Raw genomic sequence first — 6,404 nt, forward strand, 5'->3', positions numbered from 1 at the left:
AGACTAAGAATCTCAGGGAAAACATCAGCTCCCAAACCACTATCGATGTACCAGCCCAGGTACATGTCTCTCGATAATTCCTGAATTGAGAGCCTAGTTAATATAGTGTTGAAATTAATTTTTTAAATATAAAACAATTTAATAAAGCAAATCAGTTCATTCTGGCACTCAGCTTCATTTGGAAAAAAAAAGATAATTATCTGATGCTTTAAGACAGAGAAAAAATTTTGTCTTAATTATGAGGCTCAAATAATCTGAATAATTACCTTAATTCTCCAGTTCCTTGACATGTGTAGACAAAACCTCGAATAGTAATTGTTCATGCATTATAAATCTAGGTTAATAAGCAATTAGGACTCTCCATGAGAATTGTCCATCAAGCTCAATCTTGAACTGAGTTTCAAGGGATGTAAGTGTGGGTGTTTTCCCTTCCCTGGGTACTTTGTGAGCACACAGACAATTCATTCCCACCTTGCCTGCTTGTTTTGAAAGATTGCTTAATATCCTCACAACTTCCTAATGTGCTCGTCCCTATAAGATTGGACAGAACGACTGTTTTCATTGAGGGCCTCAAAAAGTCCATCCCAGAAGTATGGATTTGGCCTAGTGGTGTCTTGATGGTGGAATTATCACAGTGACAACTTTTAAAAAGTCTCTCATTAAGAAAAATGTAATTGTTTTTCAGGCTTAAAAGGAGAAAAAAACCAGACTTAATGTATTCATATAAGTCAGTCAATAAGGCAACAATAAGCAAATTTTTTTGATTTCATCGATGTTTCATCGATCCTTACCCTCTCCCCCCTCCCCAAGACCCATCTCATAACAAATAGCATTTTAGACAAAAGGAAAAGAGAAGAAAATAGTATAACCCATTAAACATCTAAAATCCTGAAAATATATACAATATGCAATCCTCTCATCTTCACAAAAAGGTGAGTTGGAGATTTTCTTTCATATGTCTTCTTTTGAAGCAGGATTTCTCTTTTTAATTTGGCAATATTTACTTATGGTAACCCTCCCCTACTCCCTTTTCCCCAGTGTATGTGGCTGTGTTTTGCATTCATTTTGTGGTAGTCACTCTGTGTATAGTTTCCTTGCCTCTGCTGCCACTCTGTATCACTCTGTATCAGTTCTTGTAAACCTTACCATGATTCTCTGAATTCACCACACATAATTTCTAATGACAGTCCTTTTCCATTACATTCATCTACTGCAATCTATTTTGCTATTCCCTAGTCAATGGAGTTCTACTTTCTTTCCAGTCCTTTGCTAGCACAAAAAAAATACTGTTATAAAATATTTTTGTATATAAGAGGACTTTATTTGTATCAATGACCTCCTTGGGTCACAAAGAGTATCTCTGGGTCAAAGGGTATGGTCATTTTAGTCACTTTATCCACAAAATTCATAATTGCTTTCCAAACTCTTGTAAAGACTCATGGCTCCATCAAAAATGGAATAGGATTCCTACCTTTGAACAACTCCTCTAACATTGATTATTGCCATCTTTGCTCATTTTTAGGTTGTGAGATGAAATCACAGGGGACTTTAGATTTTTTGGTACTTCTCATTTTCAGAACCATTAGCTCTCAGGAACCTTTGACCACTTAACTATTGAATAAAGGTTTTTAATTATATGTATATGTATGCATATGCATACACACACATATATAACATGTGCCTCTATATGCTAATTTGTTTATATAGCTTGAATACCAAACTCTATCACAGAAATTCACTTTCTTTCCTTCTTATCTGATTAGTTGTCTTTGAAAAAGCTTTTTTGTTTCTTGTAATCAGTTATCTATTTTCTTTTGCAGTTTTGTTGTTTTGTTAATAATATATCCTCTTAGATCAGTGAGAGGTCTATCATCTTCTTTTCTTCTAATTTTTTAAATAGTATCTTCTTTATTATTAAGTTCACATATGCATTTAGAATGTATTCTGGGATATCATATGAAGTCTTGGTCTGAAAAATTCTGCCAAAATGCCCCCTGGTTTGACCAAGCAATTAAAAAAATCAAATAGGTGGTACACTCTAAATTATTTAAGCTTTCCAGCTTATCAGATACTGGGTTATTGAGTTCCATTGTTTCTGATTGTCCCTTGTCTAATCTGTTCATTGATCTACCTCCATATTTTAATGTAGTTTTAATGCCTAGTGCTTTAAAATATAGTTTGAGGTCTATTGCAAGTGCTATTTCCCATCATTCTTACTTATTTCCATCACTTCCTTTGATACCCTAGATATATTTCAAATTAATTTTTGTATTATTTTATCACATTCTATAAGGCTGCCTTTGTTAATCTGATTAATATAGAATTAAAAAGTCTAAATTAATTTTGATAGTATTGTCTATCAATTATTTTTATTATATTATCATGGCCCAGTCACCAGCACTACACATTCTTCCACCTATTTAAGTCCTTTATTTTTTTTAAGGATACTTTTGTAACTAACTTTATAAAGTCATCTGTGCCTTTGGTAGGCTAATCTTTAGATACTCTATGCATTTTCTATTTATTTACTTTGGGATTTCCCTGTCTATTATTACCTCTTGTGTTTTGATATTATTATATAGAAATACAGTGGGTTTTTGAAGGTTTATATTGTAGCCTGCAACTTTGCTGAAACTATTAATTATCTCAATTAGTATCTTTGCTGATTTCTAATATTTTCCAAATTTATCATTATATCATCAGCAAATAGGGATAAAATTATCTCCTTTTAACCTATCTTTTTGACTTTTATTTCTTTCTTTAGTCTTACCGCTGTTGCTAGCATTTTCAGTACTACATCAAATAATAACAGGGAGAGTAGGTATCCCTGCTTTACTCCCATCTTTACTGGGGGAAAAAAAAAGTTCTTCTGTATCCCTGTTGTATATAATGATTGCTTTTTGGCTTGAGAGATACTTTTTAATAATATTATAAAAGTTTGTTTTTATTTACACTTTTTAGGGTTTTTAGCATAAATGAGTGTTGTACTTTGTCAAAGGCTTGTTTTGCATCTATCGAGATCATTATTTAGAATCAGAAGGGCAGCTGTGAGCTCTCAATAATGACTGGAAAAATGTACATTCCTTAAATAGAATGAGGGACTTGGAGAAGAGGAATGGTTTTTGGTGAAATAAAGTTAGTTCATCTTGTGCGAGTTGAACTTGAAATTTTCTCTCCCTCTTGTGATCAACAGCTGCCTACTGCTCTTGAATGAGAAATCTGATTTTTTTGTTTGTTATTAATAAGGTGGGGGATCAATCTGATATATAAATTCATTTAGACATTAATGACTTAACTTTGCCGGTGAGATATTTGTTTTCCAAGGGTATTTATTTTTCAAGGACAACAAAGAGAGGGGAATGCTTAATACAAAGGAACAAATTTCTAACAGTGAAATTTTTAAAAATAGTTATGTATTTTCTACCCTCAAATGCCTATAAGTAAGTAGGAGGCTTATTCTTTATAGATGTAATTCACCATAATCATTATTTTAACCATAATAGAGTTGGGCTGTCATATATTGAAGTACTTTATTTGAACTGGATGCATATATATATATATATATATATATATATATATATATATATATTGCATGTGTGTCTTTCTATCTGTTTATATATCTGTATATTGAATATAAGTCAGGAAAATTAAATTATCCATGAAGAGCTGCACACAAGAAATGGAAGAAGATAGACTCTCTCAAATATGTATGATTAGGAAAAGAAGTGGCATGAGAAGACCTTCAGCATTTGTTAAATGCCTAATAAAGTATTTATGGCAGAAAATGGACAAGTGTACTCCTAGATGAGGAGACATAAATGGAGCACCATTTATACCAAAGGAGGAACAATTGTATTGATGGAATCATGGAGCCAATGAAGTACTTATCTCTAGGTAGTCAAATGATGAAATCTGTTTCCTCCTTTAAATAAAACATTTAAATAATAGTTGCTGTCACCAGTCAGATGGAATAGTTTGTGGTTTTGGATTCAAGATTAATTCTTTCATTCTAGTCTTTACCTTTAAGGAAAAATAGACTGCAACATATTTATGTCCTATGAGGGTAGAGAACTCGGCCAAATCTGCCCCAGTTTCCCATCTGAATACACACACACACACACACACATATATATATATATATATATATATATATATATATATATATATATATAATATGTCAGTGTCCTTATGTATATATGTAAGCATATGGTAAAGGGTAAGTCTATGATGAAGATGAATCTCCCCATTCACCTTGATGAAATGATGTTGCCTGAGGCTTTGTTTGGAAACCTCTTATGACCTCCTTCCCCTAGAAATTGAGAGTGGGCCCACTGGAACCTTTTGAAAGGACACAGAATTCTTGATTGGGGGACTGGGGCTACATCAGAGATGATTTATTGGTAGGGGATAGATCTTGAGATTCTAGCTATCTTTCTCTGTAATCTGTGAAAATTATGAGCAGATCAAGATTGAGGCATGTGCTCCAGAATATGGAATACAATATTCAGGCCATTTCAGAGGAGTAGACTTTCCAAGTATCCAAAGATGGCAAGAGCAAGGCAGTAATTCAACTTCCTGCAGAATTTGTGGAAGATAGAAACAATTGCACACTTGTTTGGTCCAAGATGGAACTCCTGCCTTAAGCCAGTCACCCCCAGTTTTAAACTTTCCAAATTCAGGAGTTGGGGGATCAAGCCTTCCAGAGAGAAAAAGGAATTTTTTGGATTCAGCTCCTTGGAAAAAGAAGATCTCTGGCAGTTCCAGAATCTCATCTTTGGTGGACACAGTCAGGAAAGTCTTCAGACATTGCAGACCTGTCTAATGGAAAGAGAATTGTTCAATCAATAGCCATAAAATAGTTTTGCCTTCTGTGGAAGATTCCAAATCAGGGAGTGACATTGTGAGTCTAGAAGAGACTTCACAACACTCTGTGGGAGGGCAAGGATACGCCAGAATGTGAAAGGCTTTCTACATCTTTGGTCACTTCAAGTTGAGTTTCCTTGGGAGGAAAACTGATGGTTTTGTCAATACTTTGGTGTTCAGTATGAATCAATGTATGGGATCTTTATGAGCTTATTTCTGCAAAGCAAAGAAAATACTGTTCTATTCATGTGCATTACAAACTTGAGTATTTATTTTATTTTTTTTTGGCTGAGGCAATTGCGGTTAAGAGACTTGCCTAGGGTCACACAGTTAGGAAGTGTTAAGTCACATTTAAACTCAGGTCTTCCTGACTTCAGAGCTGGTGCTCTATCCACTGCATCACCCAGCTACTCCAAACTTGAGTATTTGTAAGTTGGGCCCCTGTTACCCATATCTAAGCAATAGCCAAACATAGGCTCTGTTTCCAGATATTCCTGAAATAATTCCAGGTCAGGGTCCATCAGCCATGAGGAGAAAATGATCATCTCACAGTCAGCCTCCAAGGTTAAACATGGCCTCTCCGAGTCCGCAGTCATACAAGTTCTGAGTCTTGGGGTTTTTATATCAAAGTAGTATCAGTAAGGAAAGTCTCTCCACCAATGCAAATTGGTACCCACTCAGTATAATTCTAGAGAAGTTCAATAATGTGCTGAGAAGGGTTTGGTCTCTTGAATATGTTGGAAGTAGAGGTCCTGGCTCTGAAGTCAGCTCCATCCCCAACAGTCAGGTTTCCTTTCAAGTATTTATGTATGTACGTATGTATGTTTATACATATGTATCTGCACATATATGAGTTTTGTAATGCTTCAGCTACGTGATATGTGTATGTTTGGATATGTATATGCATGTATGTATGGCTGCTATATACCTTCCTGATAGCCTCATAAACTTAGAAAGGTTTTATAGCCACTGTAGGGAGTTTCTACTAAGTGTGAAAGTCCTATCACTGTTCCAGGAGTCAACATCACTCTTTCGTTCTCTCGTGATCCTACTAACTTCATGGTCATAGGTGGAAAAATACCTTGCTTGCCTTTTGAACTGGTAGAATAAAATCTTTATGACTCAGACATTTACCAGCTTTTTTTCCTCTGGAATGAACAGTTAAGTGCCCTGATCTAGCTTACCTGCTAAGTTATGAACTGTCTCTCCCCCCAATCCCCATTCCACCCCAGTCACGGGGTGAGAATCTGCATTTGTAATTCACATGTGGGAGACTGTGGCAGAGTCATGTGCTTTTGAGGAGAGGGAAAAACCTGGCTAAATGTGGAAAAAGACGGAAGGGTATTAGTTCAGCAATTTGGTGAGTGACAGCCAGGTAGGGAGGGGATGGTGAATATTTGAAAGGGGAGAGCAAGAGAAACTATGAAGACAAATGGCTGAAGTGCATCTTTGGTCTTTGCCCTCCTTTGCTCAGGTTCTCTGGTCTGTCTGATTCAATCAGACTCTTCTACCCTCAGATCTTTGGGGAAAGTCGAATGGCC

This window comes from Sarcophilus harrisii, chromosome 1 (genome assembly GCF_902635505.1).
Source record: "Sarcophilus harrisii chromosome 1, mSarHar1.11, whole genome shotgun sequence".
In the NCBI taxonomy this organism is placed as follows: Eukaryota; Metazoa; Chordata; class Mammalia; order Dasyuromorphia; family Dasyuridae; genus Sarcophilus; species Sarcophilus harrisii.